At 40.6% G+C, this 20,721-nt stretch overlaps 1 protein-coding gene across 5 annotated transcripts in view; it reads left to right on the forward strand.

The window, feature by feature from the left end:
• palld (palladin, cytoskeletal associated protein) overlaps positions 1–20,721 on the forward strand; it is a 74,126-nt gene that overhangs the window by 7,132 nt on the left and 46,273 nt on the right. The gene's annotated exons all lie outside the window — the stretch shown is intronic.

The following is a 20,721-nucleotide window of genomic DNA, read 5'->3' on the forward strand; positions in this document are numbered from 1 at the left end:
GCTTCTGGGACAAAGCAGTTGTTCAATCAAGGGTGATGAAGAGGAGAGAGACTAACTAGACTTTAATCGGTGAATTACCAAAAGCATCTGGGATGACGATTTAGGGAAAGAGTGTCTGTGTGACATGACAGACCAATCAGAGCTGCAGTGGTTTACAATAGTGGTTCATATATTTTAAGGTTTTTCTTTGTGTTTTGATATCACAACCACAAGCTCTAATTCGTTTCACTTTAATCCACTGTTCACCATAGTGATGATGTACTGGGTTAGTTTTCTCCAATATCGTCATGATCTTTGCAGAACAGATGAGTATCAGGCTCAAATAGCTCAACACAACATTAAATGAATCACTTTCCTCCATTTGAACATATATTTCTGTTTTATGAAACTGAAGTTGAGTTTCTGGCTTGTGCACACAAACCTGGATGATAAACCGAAATGTTCCACTTCATAATTCTGCGTAACGTCTTAGTGTTGGTCTGCCACGTAGAATCACAATAAAATACACTGTGTTTGTAATATGACAAAATGCTTAAAAGTTTAATGGCTATGGAAATTTTTTTGCAAAACCACCTAAACAGTCTTTTTTGTAATCAGTTCATGATAAATGTTATCATATGTGAATAATTGCACTAATTTCTCTAACAAAAGTAGACGTATGAAACTAATATATCCCAGATTTTTAAAAGGATTTTGAGGGTAATTGGACTTACACTGCTTTTAAAATCTTTTTATTTTTTAACACAGTGAGTCTGTTATTTTTGGATCTGCCTTTAAACCCTTCATATAATTTCTGATCAGCTTTTAGCAAGTTTCCACTGGTGTTACGTTTGGGTTTATTAGCCCACAATTTTAGAGTTAGCTTTATTCTCCCTTCACATGAAAGTTGCGAACATCTTAACTTCATAGGGTTAGGAAGTACTAGTGAAAAATAATTTAATGATGTATTGATTTCCAGGTCATATTAGCAGCTTCTTTTCCAGTGAGCTTTGTGTTTATTTGAGCAAAAACATTGTTGCAACAGAGGCTTTTTATTTACAGAGGATGCTCTGTTTCTAAAGTGATATTATTAGAAACACACAACCAGCAATTCACAAATATAATCAATATAACTGAGGCAGAATTTACAACTATTCTCATTGGTTTAATTTTTTTTATTAAAGTGAAGTTTGGTGAGTGAAAACACTAAAAATGTCTCTTTGTGTACATTTGCATTTATTGGATAAAAGTTTGCACAACTTAAACTGCAGATTTTTTTTATGGCTTTTTTCCATTACGAAACATGAGGTCCATGAATTTAAATAATTTCCATTAATTAGTCTGGATAAAACAATATTGATTCTCACCTGAGTTGCTTAGGAAAACCTGTTTGCTTTTATGACATTTAAAGAAAACCTGCTCTGACCTTCAGTATGTGAATCAGCCTGGGATGTTGGTGATGTTGACCAGAACCAGATCCAGCCTCGCAGGCTGACTGTTGCAGATAAAGTGAGTGATTTGGGAGGGGGCCAGATGGTGAAAGCTACCCCTGTGTTGACAAGTCGAGCACCTGGTCTAAAGTTTGGGGAACTTCCACCCAGTGTTGGCACATTTATCCAGTCAGAGTGATGCTTCATTTATAGAGCCTTAAACCCTCTGAACCTTCCACAATTTGTCACATTACAACCACAAACATTTAAATATCTTAATGAGGGTTGATCCCATAGCCCAACACAAAGTAGTACATAATTATTAAGAATGAATTTTCAATTAATGCTTTTTTTTCTTCTAAACCCGTAATGTTTTTTATGTTTCATGGGAAAATTAAAAATTGTATCTGGTCAGGTGAAACCAAAATGGTTTGTGTTTTATATTGTTATCTGTGTGGACTGCACAACACCCACAGTAAAACATGGTGGTAGCAGACTTATGCTATGGGATGCTTTCTTCAGCAGGGTTAAGATGATCAGAGTTGATGGAAAGGTTAAAAAACGAAATAAAAAGCAATCCTGGAAGAAAACCTGTAGTAACTTACGACTTCTTTTAAGTTACTGCAGGTTTCCCATTTTCTTAGCAGAAATATCTGAGAAATCATTTATGCTACTTGGAATTGGTCTGTCACATAAAACGTCGATGAAATTAATTAAAGCTGGTGGTTGTACGGTGTCAAGATGTGAAAAAACGTTTTGTTACTTTGCAAGGCAATGTATGCAAGTGATCAGCTAAGAGGAGCGTGACCTGTGTTATTTGTAGCACTTCATCAGTAAACTAAAAATACTCAGCTCTGTGTTTTTTCTAGATCTCACAGCTCAGGCTCTGTGCTCACTGTTTACCAGAGAGACATACCTGAACAAATGAGACCTTCAAGCTATTTGATCGACTGGGTTAGGCCTTCTCTTGACTGAGTTCCTGTAATATACCTATATTGACCATACATCCAGTTTATGTTTTGTACCTTTGAAGATCATATCTGTAGGTGAGTCCGCGTGTAAATCAAAAAGATACGGCTCAGGATGTGTATCTCCCCTTTTTGACTGCGAGGGGCCTCTTCTTTGGCCGTATAAATAGGCTTCAAGAGAGTAGGAGCCAAGCACAGGAATGTGTGCAATCCAATGACAAGGCGTTTTCAGTCCAGGCTCCACATCTCCCCACACCTTCTGGGGAAATATGAAGCATGTTTGACTGCACAGGAACAGGAGAGCGGGGTCGCTGCAGCAGCACCTACATTATGCTGCATTACATAGAGAACTGAAGAGGGGAAGTTCTCAAGAGATAAAGGACTGTGAAAAGCTATTTTGTGTTTTGTGGTTGGTTTTTGTCACATTTAAATATTTCAGATCACCAAACAAAGTCAGACCAAGATTCAGAATGGAGTTTTCAAGTAATGATTTTATTGATTATAGCAACAGTATGTAAAATTGACCTTTTTTTTTGTTTTGTTTTGTTTCACATCATGATGTAATGTTATTCCCTCATCAAAAACATACCTGGAGTGTTGCTTAGATTTTTTTCATTCCTGTTTGAGAAATTGTTTAATCTCCCGTGGCAACCATTTAGCTGTGCAAAACGCTTAGAGGAACTGAGTGCCACAGTCGAGACAAAGCTTCACCTTAGAGCTGCAGCTTCCAAACCTTCGATCTCACAGAGCAGCCTTCTCCAGCAACTCCCCCACTCGGCTCCTTCAGACTAGCCAGCAGCAAATGAGCATCTGCTGAGCTTATTGTAGAAGCTACTGCTCAGTGAAACGCTGGTAAAAATGTTATTAAAGAGTAGCGGTGTTGTGATTTCTTCCTGAAGGCAGAGTTTCAGAAAGAGCAAGAGATTTTTAAAGAAACAGAAGCCCAATTCCAAGGTGCTAATTATGTAGTCAAATTTCTGTTAAGTCATGTTTGACATTTTTGTAACAACTGAAGGTAACATAGTTATTTGATTGTGCTATAAAATGATACCATGTGGCTGGAAAACACATAATATTGCCTCTTTAAGGGGAAAATAGCTATGTAAACCAGCCTGAACTCTGTACAAAACCATAACTGTTGTCTAAACCCAATAACTGACTGTGCCACCCTGACATCCAGCAAATAATATACCAGACAGTACGTGTTTTTCATCGCTGTGGAGCAATCTTTCCCCACTCTTCTTTGCAGAGTTGTTTTAATTGAAACAACCGAGAGGGATTTTTATCATGAACTACCTGTTTAATATCATGCCAGATGAATATAGTTTGACTTGGCACTCTTATTTTGAAGTCGTTCAGAGGTGTGCTTCTTGCTCATTGTCTAACTACTTACCTTAAGTGAGCTTGAATTTAGTGGAAAATCTTGAATTTCCTTCACAACACAGTCTGTCTGTCTCAATTACAGCAAAGGGAGCAAAGCAGCACCAGACTATTAGTGTCGTGTTGTTTTTCTGAAATTAGGTCTTAGTTTTATGCCTGATGTACCGGGACACATCCCATCCAACAAGTTCCTCCTTTTTACTGTCAAACCAGAGAATATTCCCAACAAGCCTCGGTGATCCTCCAGCTGTTTTTGGAGCAATGTAAGGTGGGTCTTTGTGTTCTTTCTGGTCAGCAGAGGGTTTTGGATTAGACAGCGTCTATGGATTTGGTCAGCCTCTTTCTGATAGCTGAATCTGTTTAAATGAATTGTGGTGACTGAGGCCTGCAGTGCTTTGGATATTGTTCTCAGTTTGTTGTGATCTGGTGAGTTCTTGGAGCCATTTGATTAACCTGATGACTCCTTGGAAAATTCACTGTTCTGTTTTCTCCATCTGTGGATAATAATGGCTCTAATTATATTTTGCTGATGTCAACAAACCTTAGAAGTCACTTTCTAATCCTTTTCTATACTGATAGATGTCAATGTTTTTCAGCTGTCCTTAAACTGATTTGCACTGATTCTTTTTAGCTGATTTCATGTCGTCACGCAGCTTCTGTTCAAGTGAATTTTTGTTTCAACAGGAACCAAAAACCGCTGCGGCGCTGTTTTTTTGTTTTCTTCATAGGGCTAATAAAACTGAACAAAAACAACAACAACAACAAAAAAGAGTTAAACCCCAGTTAAATCATGATTTAATGAAGAGAAGACAGTTGTGTTTTCACACAAGGCCAGGTTGTTGAAAATAAAGATGAAATATATATATCTACAGTACAGACCAAAAGTTTGGACACACCTTTCTAATTCAATGGGTTTTCTTTATTTTCATGACTATTTATAAGGCAAGAAATCCCACTTATTAACCTGACAGGGCAGGTTGACCTATGAAGTGAAAACCATTTCAGGTGACGACCTCTTGAAGCTCATCAAGAAAATGCAGAGTGTGTGCAAAGCAGTAATCACAGCAAAAGGTTGCTACTTTGAAGAAACTAGAATATAAGGGCTATTTTCAGTTGTTTTACACTTTTTTGTTTAGTGCATATTTCCACATGTGTTATTCATAGTTTTGATGCCTTCAGTGTGAATCTACAATGTCAATAGTCATGAAAATAAAGGAAACTCATTGAATTAAAAGGTGTGTCCAAACTTTTGGTCTGTACTGTGTATATATAGTATATATATATATATATGTATATATATATATATATGCCTCTGCAGAACGCTGGCATCGGATCAGAACCGGCTTATTAGAGTCTGTGGAGGTGAGACACACCTCACCTCCACACACCTATATATATATACGTATATATATATATATATATATAATATTATTATATATTCCTTTATTTAACCAGGTAAACCCCATTGAGATCTAGATCTCATTTTCAAGAGGGGCCTGGGCAAAAAAATTTGCAATACATAGCAACCTGGTTACAAGATAAAAACAATTAATACATATGCACAAATAAATAAAGATGAAAATAAACAAATAATTCACTTCATTTTTTAAATTAGAAAGTAAAGTGTAATTGAACTGGATGAAGTTAAAACTATGCCACTATGCCACTTTGGGTAAAACATTTTAACAGACATAGGGGTTTTCATCTGAAATGCAAATGTATATGTAGTATGAATATGTAGATTTTCCCCCCCGGAAATTTTTTTTGAGTCCGCATACTCCAGTTAACTATTAATCAGTTACTAAATTAATTATTAGTTATTATTTCAATAATCGATTCATCACAATTAATCATTTCAGAACTGCAGGGCAGTTTTGCTGCTTTGTCCACTGAGTGTGTGATCCTCAGTGTTTGGGCACCAGATGGCAGCAAATTGTTTGCGGTGCCACATAATTCACCTTCTGGGCGCTGAAAAGACATCAGCGACCTAAAGAAAAGTTTTCACAGTCAAAGCATTACTGATGCACTTTCAGCTGCGTGTGACTAAAGTCCAAGAAAACAAATGAAAAACCGGTTGGTAAAGATCCCCAAACCTGAAGCAAGTTGTGTTTCCCAAGTCTCCATGCTGCTGTTGTTTGATGGCGTTTGCACTTTTAGATGAGGTTTTGCAAACTTCTCAGGAGCTCCTTTCCCATGGGGAGCACCTTTGATGCAGCTGCCAGAGTGAGCAGGTGACGCACCTCCTCACCTCCACAGACTCTAATGAGCCGGTTCTGATCCGATGCCAGCGTTCTGCAGAGGCAGCGAGAAGGCATTCCTGGCGGATGGGAGCTAGGCGTGACCTTCCGTGGTCAACCACAAGCTGTCTCCGCCAGAAAGTATTATGGTGCTGAGCGCATGGTATTCTCCAGCATGCCCTCATTCCCCTCAACACACAATGCATAATGCAGCGCTCTGTTTTTAAGGGATTCGTTTCTCGCACAGGGATACATGCGAGCTACATCCCAGAGGGGAAATTATGCATTTCTTTACCCTGAGTTCATACTTTCGTCTTTTTAGTGGCTGGATTTTTGGGGTCGGGATTACAGGATCAGAAATCAAGGGAATGTGTTGAGTCAGTGCAAGACCCCAGTGTAGGTCTGGGCTGCTAAAGAGAGCATGTCTAAACATCGTTGTTGGTGTGAGGTCCCACTCTGCAAAGCACCAAACAAGCCTCTCTATTTCAAGTCCCTGCAAATCAAGTGGAGAAAATCACCGGCATGCTAATTCCTGGAATTTCATGCGACGCTCTCTTCCATATCATTACTCTGACTGCCTCCTGCGCAAACGAGGCAATTCAAAGCTTGGGATGTCGAACATTTGAGGATGATGGGCAATTAAGGGTGGGAGCAGGCTTGGCTTCTAAGTTTCAGACAAACACACACAAAACCACAATGGAAACATTTGAATGCTTTAGTGGCTGCTCAAACATTCTGCCTAGACACCCATGCAAAGCAAAGTTTCCAACCCCAGCATAAGACGGAATCTGCCGCTAAGTTCCAGGCATCGCACATCTACAGATGGGATCATGCATCTCTGCTTTCACCAATATTAATCGCAGACAGGCTTTACATTTCAAATATTTATGATGACTTTTGTTAAAAGCAGGAGAAAATGTTTTAGGGGCTTCCTTAAAATGTTCTGGGAAAGTCATTCAAAAACTACAAGTAACTTTCTGTAAAACCACATTGTTCAGATGGAAGCAATGAATTGGAATTTTTTCTGGTTCTTGAATAGACAACACAATATGTGGCTTTTCAGTAAACGGTTTAAATGTAAATCACATGTCACCCATTTTCCATCATCCAGAACACGTTTTGGACGTATTAAATATGAAAACTAACATTGCTTAAGCGTTTTGAGGGCATAAACAAATGAAAGTACTGAGGGAACATGGGAGGAAGACATGTCCACTAATGAGCACAAATTGATTTACAAGTGTTGGGATTTACAAATGCAGCTTGCAATTTGCATGCAAATACTAATTGATTCAGTTCAACTCAGTTTGCGTACATAATGCCAGTCAAACCACAAATGTCCTCACCAGAAACTTGACACTCGTATTTAACTGTACAAAAAACAGAATTAAATCAATTCAAAATATACCAGTTCGACCCAATCATATAGATTCAGCAATGCCTAAAAATGTGTGGAAATACGTCATAAACTCACAAAGTACAAAATTTCATATATTCCCTTTAGCAGCATAATTTCTTTTCTTTATACACACACTTAGTTCGTCACAGAGCTGATTAAACGCAGGTAGAAACTTGATTCATGCGGGCTGTCATTAGATTCTTATAAAATGTTCTCTCATTTATGTCTCAACTGATAATTTTACCACAAATGCCTGAAAGTATTTTTCTACATGTTTTTTCATCCTAACATGAAATACATTTAAATTTGCAGTCTTAAAGTACCGCAATACTTTCTACTCATCAAGCAGTGAATCAGTGACAATATTAGACCAGCTCCTTCTTATTTTAGAGCTAATGAACTATAATGCTCCAACATGTAGTTTAAGGATATCAAGCCAGAATTTGATTGTTTTTCCTCATGTTGATTTTGCACCCAACAGGGTCTGAACTTTCTATTCATTAGCACTCAAAATATGGAACTCCCTATTAGTATTATTCACTCTTTTAGTTTAACAAGATCCTAAGATTGCCTGTGCTAATGCACATATGTAGTGGTTTGACAAAGACTAACATATAGTACACTATGAAACAAAATCTTAACATTTTATCAACAGATATTCCAGCACCTGATATTAGCATTTAACGCCACTGAATGCTTGCAGAAAAGCTTTAATAACGGATCCTTTGTGAACCTTTGACTTTACAAATATCCTAGTTAAGATGTCAAACCGAAGCCCTTAAGGGGCCGTTTACCTCCATCTTTTGGATTTCTGCTTCAAAACACCTGACTCAAATAACCAGGTAATTAGCAGGACTCTGGAGAACTTGACTGCATTCTGAACAGAGCTGGAGTTTGAGATTTTTTCTGTGAAACTTCACTGGAGGCTGAGGAGGTAATGCAGCCATTTGGTTCAGGTGATGGACCAGGGATGATACAGATCACTAGAGTTTGAAACTGGTGACGTTTATGGTTGTAAAATTAACTGTCTTGGTTTATCATGTGAAGTAATACTGCTAGGGCTTTTAGATACTGGTGTGTCTACTCTAGAGGGTGTGTAACTATAGCTTTTCATTGCTCTTGTCCTTTTATGCACAAATAAAAAAGACGGATTTGAAATACAAGTTTGCTGTGGCATTTTAACCAGCATACCATTACAGTAGCTCTTCCTCCTACATTTAGTGAAAAAGATTTTGCATGAGGTCATGGCAGGTGAGATCTCATGATGTAATCTGACTGTAATGCTCACTGTTTGGCCCATTTCTGCAGGGTCATAATTTTTAAGTCTCCCTAGCGGACTCATTTGATCTCTGCAGGAGAAATGGAAAGGCAAAAATAATGATTTTTTTTATATTGCTTCCTTCTTTAAAAGTGTTGCAGTCATGAAGTCATTTCCTAATTTATCTCCAAATGTCTGGTGTCGAGAATGACCTTGACCTATGTTCAGATTTAAAGCTACAGTACAAGACGTTTCTATGACTGTAGTAAGCATTTTCGCTTAAACATGACAGCATTTGAAAAGGCGGTATTCCAACAAGCAAAACAGAACAGAGATTGTAGCAGTGTGGTGAGATATAGCCTGCTTGACGTACTGCTTTGCTCTCACCATGCTGATACCTGAACTCTGCTGACAGCATGTGTCTAAGGTGAGAGCACATTTGAACTGCTTCACCACAGAGCTATATGGGGCTGCTCTAATTTAACTCAGATTATCAGTGAACCAACCATGCATACACCCCTAAAGGCGCTACTGCCCAGGGGCCTGCACACGTCATTTAAACATCAGCAGTAAAATGCTCTAATAGACGCATGTAGGACACTTTAGTCACTGGTTTGTTAAATGACCATATGACATGTAGAGCTGCTCCGTTAAGACTCAGCGGGGACTCCAGCTTTCCTGCTGGCCTGGAGACAGAGTGTGAAGTTTCATCTGGCTAGGTGAGACATTTTCTGCTCACCTTGTAGCCTTGGTGTCTGGGAGGGCCCTGATGTTGACAGCCTATGATGAATGGTAGCAAAACTCACACAATCCAGTTACTCAGGTTCACCTTGGTCATGGTAACGCTACAGAAATGCGAGCGGGGCTGTGTCCTTCCATGGACAGGGAGAACACCATGGACTGTTCTCCCTGCTGCCCTCTGGAAAGAGGTTCCGCAGCATCCGGTGCAGGTCCACCAGGTTCTGAAACAGCTTTTTCCCACTTGCCATCAGACTGCTGAACTCTTAACTGGACTGCACTCAAAAACTGGTCTCCACTTCATACCTTGCACATATACAGAGCTAAGTAACTTCCATTTTACTGTCAGTCCTGCACTTTATATTTTATATTCATATTTATATTCATATTTTATACTGTATTTTATTTTATTCTGGAGTAACCTCACAACATTGGAAGCTCAAAACATTGTCCTGAGCCGTAAGCAATGAAATTTCATTCTGTATACACCCTGTGCATGCAAAATGACAATAAACTCAGTCTAAGTCTAAGTCTAAGTCCTTCCACTCCTCCTTGGTCTTGTGAACTTGCAAACACTGCAGGATCAGAGTGTCCCTGCTGAACTGTAGGAGCCTACAGGAAAGGAGATAGTCTTAAAAGACAAAGTGTTTCAACTCTTTGTCCATAGGTTAAATACGCCCTAGTAATCTCATATTTGGAGAAAGACCATTTCTACAGCCAGAAATGATTCTGGGCTCAGTGTCAGCAACATGACGCAATCATGCTCAGTGCTCAGAGGATGGGTCTTGTGAAACAGTGAGAATGGATATGACTCTATACTTCCCTCCCCAAAAGACTGACCCAGGCGCCAAACGTTAGAGGGAACGCAACTCGCCTCCCTCTTATAAACTGCCAAACATTACAGGGTGTACTAATGAACTAAACAACCCACCAGAAATAGGGCAGATTTAAAGAAAGGAACTGAAGGAAATGAGCTTTATAAGGACCAGATCAGTGATTGCTGAAAACATGCCATACCAGGTTTAACAAAGAATGTCTGTGGTGGATAAAAGCAGCAGCAGCAGGAGGGGGATTATCCAAGGGGAGGATGACCAGCGGAAGCTGCCTAATAATCCCCACTGAAAACTTCTATGTCTACAGAATCAACCTGTGTGTAATTTATTCTCAGTATAACTGCAGCCTGACCTCAGGTGTTGTCCCAGTCCTCCATGTAACCTTGAATAGAGAAATTTTGGTTTTGCTAAAGGGCAAATATTGTGCAAAATTCACATTTTGCATGTTTTTGTACTTCCATTTGGGTTTCCACTGCTTCTTTTTTGGTGCCTGGAAAATGTGCTGTTTGAAAAACACTCTGAATGTAACGTCATAAATTCGGTGGCACTGCCCCTCACCAAGCAACCCCAGAGAAGCCCAGCCTGTTATCTAGCAATACAAACTGGTTGGTCAGCTGGTTTTACTGCGGCATGTGCTGTATAATTACTGCTGAAACAGAATAGTGTTTTGTTGTTGACTTACCATTCATAAACCACTTGCTGCATTCATGTTGGTTGTGCAGGAGGCTCTACGTTTACTTTTCAAAGATGTACGGTTGTATAATTTCACATCTGTTTACAGCCATTTTCACATGCGAGTGTAAACATCGAGTTAGAGGGCATGGCCAGCAGCAAATTATTGGATTGGGTTAGGGCCTTAAGCATCTCGGTCTGAAAGGAGTTTGAAATAGGAAGAACTGACCAGACTGAAATCTCATGATTTTGTTCACAAAATGTAACAAACATTCTTTATTTAGCCCATAGACTTATCCTACTTGTTCTAGGAAGCAAATATGTCACCATTAAAGATGTTTTGTCTTTATGGCTTTTGAATTTGTATGGTCCTACAGGCATCACCCCTACTATTGCCTATAGTAGATCTGCCTCTTGTCGGCAGCTGGACTTAAGTTTCCGAAAAGGTCTTTTCCGTCTCATGCTAACGTTTGTGGTTCAGAGTGTGCACCACAGCTGGACTGTGAACAGCGCACTCTGGACTGCCTTCTTCGGTTCACCTGTTTAAACGACTCTCTGCGGTTCATCATGCTTGACGAGGCACTGCTGTTAGACCCGGCTTACAGTAATACGGCTTTTGATGGGATATTTTAAGGCCGGTACTTTTTTTCCTGTATGGTGGCTTCCTGTGCAGCTGCCAAAAAGCTGCTTTTGAAGTAGAGCCTAATTCAAATATGTATCTCTGACGAAGCTGAAGGCAAGGAATTTTGGAGATCTTGTGCGCCTGTCTAAAAGAAACACCAGCAGACTCCCGTTGGAGCGCGAGGCGGTGAAAATGTGTTGCCCCCACTACGTTGTTACTCTAAAATCCGAGGCTGCACAAGGATACTTCTTTTATGAGCAGATGAGAGGTCAGCGAGGACTCATAAAAACAAGCCAAAAGCCTTCCTTCCCATGTGCATGTGACAGGATAACAGCTGTGCGGACGTTAAACTGTCCAGAACGGAAACTCAAGATGGCCATCTCCACTCCTTTGCCCTTTGTCTATGACTGGATGAAACAATGTTGAAGGCCCTGATATCACGGGGAACGATGGTTTCAGTGGGGGGTCCGCAGAATCGGCTTTCATACAGGCAGAAAGAGGAAGATGTTTCATGTCAAGTTCATGTGTTGGATTAGAACTCGGATGGGTGTCTATAAATCCAGGAGAGGAGGCTGCAGAGTTCAAACCGTGACTGGAGCAGCGTCAGCCTGTTGCAGATTTTGGCATTCGTCTTCTCAAGTAGGCAGGGAATTTACTGCAGTTTCCTTCTTTCTCCCCTCCCCCGTACATTTCTCCAAAACAGCATTTTGAAGATCCTGCTTAGGTCAACATCGACTAACTTCCATATCTCAGCCGAGTTAGGAGAAGAAGTAATAAAGAACTTCATGATATTTAGATGACATGTAGACACCTTACTAGAAACAGGTGGCCCAACTGTTCTATTCATAAATGTTTAGTATTCTTTTTTGGTGTTTGTGGAAAGATCGTGGGCAGCTTTCTTTGTACTAATGTGTTTCTTGAAAGATGTGACCATACCGTGAGTGACTCACTAACCCTACGTGGGGCCCAAACATCTGCGCAGTGACAGACAGCTGTTGCATTAACTGAATCAAATCGATCTTCCCATAAAGTGGTGATACATACCTAAAATTAGACCTGACACAGGCCGCTGTGTGGTTTATCGTCAGCTAAAATTACTCTTTGACAGAGAGATTGATGGTAGTGGCAATGGAGTACTTTTGAAAAATTATTGAATTGGTGTATTTGTCGAAGCAAATCTCTAGTTGGGAGCACGCACTTTTGCACAACAGCTTAAGTTTTGAATGAATGCTCGTGGGGTTTTACATGATGTTAGAATACAAAACAAAAAGAAAAAAATTAAGACCCACAAGCATAATAATAGTGAAAATGTGCTCTTGTCAGCATTCCCCTCCGTTTTCGTCGGAACTTTAAGCTGCTGTTTAAATGCGCGGTCTCATTTATTGGTTATGGCTGATATGTTTAATTTTGGCCTCTTCTGGATGTTCCTTTTGTTGGTTTTCAAGCTGGATTTATTTGACAATCAGGAGGATACATGGTCTTAACAGTGTGAGATCATGAGCGGACATGGCCTGTGTTTTTGTTAGCGTCACTTGGTCTCCTTGGAGCAGGAACACAAGATGACAGCATGGGCCCACTCTCAATGACGTCAGCTGACCCTCATGGGACCTTTTTGAAACGCAACATGGTCAAGGTTTAGTTGGACTCTGATGTTATTTGCATGTTCGAACCAGAACTCTGCATTTATTTTCCTACAGTTATTTGCAAAAAATATGCATACTCCTTGATCTTTGTCACATTTTTTATGATACAAATATGGATGTAGTGTATTTAGATTGTATGTGATAGACAAAAGTTTTGTGTTATTTTCCTTTTCCAATTTTTACAAATAAGTCTGAAAAGTCTGGCATGCATTCATATTCAGACCTCTGTTTACCGATACCCCTAAATAAAATCCAGTGCAACCATGAACAGTGAACTAATTAGTTAATGTTTCCTTGTAGGAAAGTGTTTGGCATAATCAGCAACTCACAAAGACATCAATATCAATCTAATGATTGGTTTGATTGTAAACATTCACATCTCACATCGGTGAGCAGATTTAGTCATATTCCAGTCTCCCGGTGTGGATAAAACCACAGACCTCATTAACAATTTTATTTTAAGAGTAAACCATTGTGTAGGAACGTTTTCTGTAATACTCACTGGGATATTCGCTGGGATGTAGGGGAAAAGGTGTGGCCTGAAAATTATGCAAAGAAATGCACAAAAACCCCCGTCAGTCTGTATCGCCTGGGAAGTCTGGGAGAAAAAGTTCATGTTCCAATTAGATAAAACGCAGCTAACCATAATGCTAAAGAAACACAGGAATGCCTTCGGGAAAGAACTGGACTGAAATGACCGGAGTTTGAATGTGAGAAAGATCTCTGAGGAGACCGAGAGACTCTGGCTGTCCATTCAGCCGAAGCATTTCTGCTAATCAGCTGCAAAAAGTTCTTGTCAGGACGGGGAGTGAGTGCATGTTGCTTCAGCATTATTTCATGCTGCACTTTCTTGTATTAGGTGGAGCCCGAAAACAAGGCGCTGTGTGTGAGAGCGCCACTTTGACTCATTCAGTGATTAATAGGAGCATGCATGCTCTGTAATAACATGACAAAGTTTAAGGAGACATTCACACAGCAAGTCTTTATTTTCAAAAACAGTGTTGTTTTTTTTACTGAAATATGATTATTATTATTATTATTAACTTGCCGTTCATACTACTAATTAAACCAGTCCGCCACGAGATTTCTTTGAGAAAGCGTCCCGCATGCGCAGAAGAAAAACGTCAATATCACACAGCAGTGCACCTACGTTTACTGAAGTAATAGTGGATGGTTGATTTTGTTCAGTTTATTCAGCAAGGGGAGCCGACAGTATCGTCACAAGATCATAAAAAAACCACAAAAACAGCTAATAAAGTTTTGTGGAGCACTGACTGCAAATTCAGTAGGGAAGTGTGTTCAGGTGTGTAGTCAGAACCAGGAGTAGTCTGGTCATGATGTGATGCACTTCAGTGACATAAACTTCTTTCATAAGTTCGTAATCATAATTTCCAGCCAATGTTTATGGCCTGATTGACCACATCTGGCCTTTAAAGACATAAGTCATTTAAAATGCGACATAACCGCTCAGACTGCAGAGGTTTTGAAAACAATCGGATACTTATCCGATTTAGTTCCACAAATGAAAGTGGCTCAGATTTTTTGTGGGAGCGAAAAAGTCGATGAAAAAGTTGGATATGAATCGCACATGGACATACGGTCGCGTTTGACTGCTGTGTGAACGCAGCCCAGTAGTCACATGACTTGCTGTTTGTCAGAACAAATGGACGCGAGCTGATGCCCAACGACAGTTATTGTCAGATGTTTGTTTTTCTCCTCGTCGATCTTCATGTCACCAAGTGGAACCGACACAAAGAGAGCTGACCCTCTCAGTAGTGACACCTCAAAGAATCCCACCTGCCACATCCCAGCGGAGCGCCATTGGTGACCAAAAATATCCCCAGTCCTGTATGCGGTAAAGCCCGACTGGCGAGGAGATCCTGCGGCGACCGAAGCACTCCACCACGCCCACAAAACCACAAATGGCCGATTTTCGCCTGCTGACTGAGCAGATTTTTAAATTTAATCACCGCTGTGTTATTTTGGCGAGAAAGAAATGACGTATCCACACCTCTCAGAGTAGCCGCAGTCTTCTGTCTTGTTCCTGCCAGGTGCTGCCAAGTCAAAGTGGTCCATTTTAGACTCTTAACTTATGCTATTTTTGTACAGGCCGAATTAGGCTTTTCCAGTTGCCTACTTCTAGTTTCTGGCATGAGGAAGTGATTAGGCTTGGGTCAGTGTATTTCATGTTTTCCCCTCTTTGGTCACGCCATTGTGCAAGCTGAACCTCTGTCATCTTTTATTAACTTAAAAGCCTTCCTCCTGCCGTCGGAGATTAGAGCCCCAGAGGTTTCCATCGTGACAGTGTTGACTGGCTCCAGCCAAGTCCTGCTATGGCGCTTTTGATGGTCAGCGGACTGTAGCCAGGACTTCTCTCGCAGCTGAAAAGCCAGATTTATTTTTTTCCTGTTTTTTTTGTTTGTTTGTTTGTTTTCTTTGCTTTGGTAAAGGATTCTAGAATGCACAACCAGAAAAGTTATTTAAAGGTTTGTTGCCCGCTCAAAAAAAACGTATGAAGTTTACCTGCTCCAAGTTTTGATGGGTTTAAAGTTGCAGATGGTTTGAAGTGCATGAACCGGATTTATCTGTGTTGCTAGAGAGAAGCTTCCAGATATTTCAGGAAACCGCTGGAATTACATGAATGAATTCAGTGTGGGCAGTCGTGAAACATTTTTTTTTGTCTCTTTAATGAGTCTTAAATGTGTGTTTTTTCCACTCTTCTGTTTTGTGTGGAATTTGGCAGCTCTGAGCTGCTCTCTCTCTCCCTCCTTCCCTCCCACTCAGCCCTCTACTCAGTCTGAGAAATGTGCGTATCTGTGTAACACTGAGTGGCTCAGTGTGGGTCATGCTGTCAGGAGAAGAGGCTCTGTGTACATCCTTGTATCAGGAGCATTTTTACTGATCTTGGTTCACCTCAGCGGGAAGCAGGAAACAGAGCAGGTGAGTTGCAATTTGGGCGACATCTGGGTTAAAGGTGTAAAGGTAAAAAAAAAATCAATTGCTATTATTTTTAAATTAATCCTCATTTACTCAATTGTCACCTGAGACTCAGCTTATATTAATTATTATTACTGTTATTAAATATTAATTACTGTATTAATATAATGCACCAGTAGCTCATATCTTTCAGTGCAGAAAGTGGGTGAGAGCGTCACTTGATTTCTATGACGTTGCGTCGCGCTCGCATGCATTTCCGCTCATTTGCGTGAGTTCATGTGTGGAGGGGCCATCCCACTTGAGTGCTGAGGTGTGTCCAACTTTAGCTCAGCTGTTGCACTAATCTGGTACTATTTTAATCTTTGCATTTCATGCATACACACACAACACGGCCGCAATTCATTCCCTCTCACTCTTATTTATCTGGAGCGTTTTCAGCTAAGTAAGGGATGCACGTATTCCTCATCACCTCTTTTTGAGGCAAGTTTCATATAGTTGACAGTGTTGATTCTCTAACTCTGAGGTTAGGGTTGTAAAGGTCCTGATGGCCGGAGCTGAAATTCCTTACAGTCTTGTATATTCTGGTTGTTTCCGGTCAGAATATTCGACTGTCATCAGCAGCTGTCTATTGTCTAAATCATCCCAGTCGGGTTTGACTCATCATTGACCGGGCTCCATCATCACACAATCTGGGCTTGTTTTTTATTTTAACCTCTAACCAAAGCATTTCTATTTTTTAATTTTTAAGGCTCTAAGTGGAACATCTTAAACTGACCCCAGTGAACTAGGAGTGTTAACGTTTTCCTCCTCAGTCCAGTTGACAGCATTCAAATGAATGAGGTGAGCTGGGCTTTGTATATCATGATTACTCCATAACTGAGAAACAAAACATTCATTTAATTTTTTAGTTGAAAATGTGCACATTCTTTTCTCTGGGTTGAAACTATGCTAGTAGCCTACTGTACTATAATCCAAAGACTAATATTTGCTTGAAGACTGTAGATTACGACAGTGCTAATCAAAGAGGTTATCAGGAAGAAAAGATCACCCAACAGGCTCTCAGGTGGAAGCCTAAAGGGAAGCGAAAAACAAGCCACCCACAAAACATCTGGCGATAAGACCTTGAGGCAGATGTCAAAAAGATTGTCTACACCTGGAACCAGAATGAAACCAGGACAGAAGTCTCTGGAGTTCTTCCTTTTGCAGGCCATACCCTGGGATGGAAAGAAGACGTCATAAACATGAGTTAAACAAGCATCTCATCAATGAGAAAATGGTCTCCAGTTTGTTGTAGGGCAACACACTGCAAACAACTATGGGGTAACTTAGAGAGACTTAACCTCATGGCTTCCTTCCTCTTCCAGGGGAGGAAGCCAGAGTACCTGGAAAGAACCCAGAATATGGACTGAGAGAATAGGCTATTACCATGCACAGAAACCATTGTACCTGTGATTTAAAAAGTGTCTTTAAAAATGCCTAAAGAAAAACAAGAGATCACAAGAGTAGTTGGAAGTGGTGCTCAGACTTCTTGTAAAGATTTATTGACATACAATCGGACTGAATAAATCAGGATAGCAACCTAATTGGCTATGCTGCAAGTGTGATCCTACCATACCCTGCTTTAAGGATATTTTACGATACCATCATATTGGACAGTGAGAAATCATCACTGTGTATGTATAATGGGGACTGTTTTTGACTTTGGAGGCTTTAAGACTGCATTTGTTTTTTATGAACTCAGTCTGCATCCATGGGAGGGAAGAAACCCAGTAACCCTTCCCTTTGCTGTTTGCTTGAGTTAGGTGATAGTAAAACCAGCCTAGCCTGCTATAAGGTTTGGCCAGTCTCCCTTGATCTCCCTCTGTAGTTTGTAATTATGGGTAAAACCAGCCTTGATGCTGCTCTTGTTGTTCGTTTCAGCCTTGGTCCGGTTCTGTGGTCTGCAGACATTAAACTCTCCCAACTGAGAATGCAGGACAGATTTGTCCCAAGAAGATGACCTCCTGTCTTTGTGGGAGGGGAGAGAGGTGTTGTGTTCAAGTTGGTCACTCCCTTGTCAATGACAAGGGAGTGTTCAGTCATCATAATGACTGAAACCTCCTTCTTCTACTTCCCTTTCCCCTTCTCCTCTGTTCTGGCCTCCTCCCGCTTGGCTTTGTGGTAAAACTGAGCTTTGCTTCATAAAATTTTCCATCAACTGCAGCAAATAACAACAGGGTCAGACGAGGAGAGAGCAGCCCGTCGAGGCCGGGGCGGCAGGACTCGGTTTGGCCCGTGAGACCCTCTCTTCATTTGGAGAGCAGCTCACAGTTCTTTCTCAGGCTTCATCCAGACTTAACTAAGTTGTGTAAGCTACTTTCCAACATGAGGTTATTGATCAGAGAGCACAGTGGGGGGCTGTTTGATGCTGATGGTGGGATGTGTAATCACCTTGGTGGCTGACTGCCATTGGGTGGGATGAACGGAGAGTTGAGGTGTTACTCATAAAGACTTTGAGCTCATTCGCATGCATGCTCCGAATAGTTGGGTTTTGTAACTGCATTGTGTTGAGGGGAAGTGGGTGGTGAAGCCACACTCTGCCAAGAAATGTCTACCTTCAGCGCGTTTTGTCAGGGCATTGACGGCTTTGTCTCGACCACACCCTTCTGAAAAGGAGTCTACCGATGGTCAGATTCCTTCTTGTGCCTTGGGCTCTGTGTCTGACTGGAGAAAGTGTCGGTTCCCTCGCTGGAGAAAGTGTCGGTTCCCTCGCTGGAGAAAGCGCCGCATGCTGTTTAGGCCTGTTATGTTCAGCACATTCCAGAGAAACAGAGAGGGGATTAAATAAACATTACCAAATGGCTTTAAATGAGTTTATACAGTAATTATGCGTAATTGCACATAATTAAGGTTTATTAATAAGGGTTTTTACTGTTTTTGTTGAAAGTAGCTTGTGTGTCCCATTTTAATGTCAATGTGATGAGAGCCCTTGTTGCTTTGAGAGCAACAAACGTTCTATGTTTCCATTCACTACTCTAATGTACATTACAGTTGCAGACGTGCATTTGGGTTCACCCCGCCCAAATCAACACACAGTCGAAAGTGTTTGGCTGAAAGCTTGAAGTCATTTGGATTGTGTCTCCACATGCTTTGCACTTTCAGAGACTGAAATTCTTGCTTGGTCTTATTTGCAAAACAGCTTAAACTCAGCTAGATTAGAGGAAGAGTTTGTGAACGGCAATTTTCAAACTTAGCTACAGAAACCCTGATCTTAGGTTTTTCTGTTTGGGCCTGGACTTTGTTAACACATGAGATTACTTTAATCTAAATCCTTGCCTTGTTGTCCTTCTGTGTAGTCAGTCTCTCTCTCTCTCTTTTACTGTCAAACCATTTGCTGCTTCTGACCGGTTTTCTTCCTGGATTGCCCTGTATTTAGCTTCATCTATTTTCCCATCAACTCTCACCAGCCTCATTGTCCCTGTAAATGAAAAATACCCTGTAGCGTTATACTGTATAGGCTTAATACATCATTAATATGATACACTTCACAGTGTAAAATGCATTGAATTTTGATGGTTTAACGTGAAAAAGTTGACGGGATTTGAAACGTTTGTGAGGCGCTGTCTGTCAGATTTCATGTCTGGGTTGATTCAGAGCAAAGAATCATACCGGTCTGAGCAACCACCTCCCTCCGCCTGTAATGCCCTCTGATCCCCAGTAACTCCATCAGACTTTACTTACGGTTTGAATGACGCATCAAACCCTGCTTGTTTTTAGTGCAACTTAAAACACAATTTTAGAGGATTTATATTAAACAAGCTTCTTCGCACCCTTTGCATTTGTTGCAAAGACCACAGTTAACAATTTCTTAATATTGCTCGCAGACTGTAGAGATATTTAATTAACCTAAACAACCTGGCTTTCAGGAGTTAAGCCCCAGCAGACACAAGAGTCACGCAAGCACGTTGTTTTCACTTTTCCCCAGCTGGTTATAATCCCGGAAAATGGATTTAAAAACCACACAGGGATATTGTTTGGTACGGGGGGGGAGGGGAATCTTTATTTCACTGTCAGCCATGGGCTGGTCTTAATTAGGATGCAGAATTTGAAGTGAGTGTCGTGTTGCACATTGTTTTCATATCACTGTACGCTCTCCGACTCACAAGACATCATAATATATGATAAGTGACACATGATAGTAGCTACCTGTGCACTAAACAGTTCACTTAATAAAGCCTTTAAAGTAAAGTCACTTTGGCCGCCATTTCTGACAGAAAGCCATAAGGAGTCCTTTTCGCTGTTCGTCACAAGCGGTGCAGAAGCCACCTGAGCACACAAGCCACCTGTAATGTGTAATGTGGTGGTGGCAGCATTGTATTTTCATTTAGCAAGCTGGTCAGAGTTGATGAGAAGATGGATGAAGCTAAACAAACAAAAATTAAATCAGTTAGATGTTGCAGAGGCCTTAAAGCTGAGGTGGAATTTCACCTTGAAGCAGAAAAATGACCCTAAACAGAGAGCCAGAGCTACATTGGAGTGGTTTAGAGCAAATCATCCTGTGTTAGCATGGCCTAGTCAAATCACGTTTATTTGAATAGCACATTTCACCAACAAGCAGTTCAAAGTGATATACATAATAAAAACAT

Source organism: Xiphophorus couchianus, chromosome 9 (genome assembly GCF_001444195.1).
Source record: "Xiphophorus couchianus chromosome 9, X_couchianus-1.0, whole genome shotgun sequence".
NCBI lineage: Eukaryota > Metazoa > Chordata > Actinopteri > Cyprinodontiformes > Poeciliidae > Xiphophorus > Xiphophorus couchianus.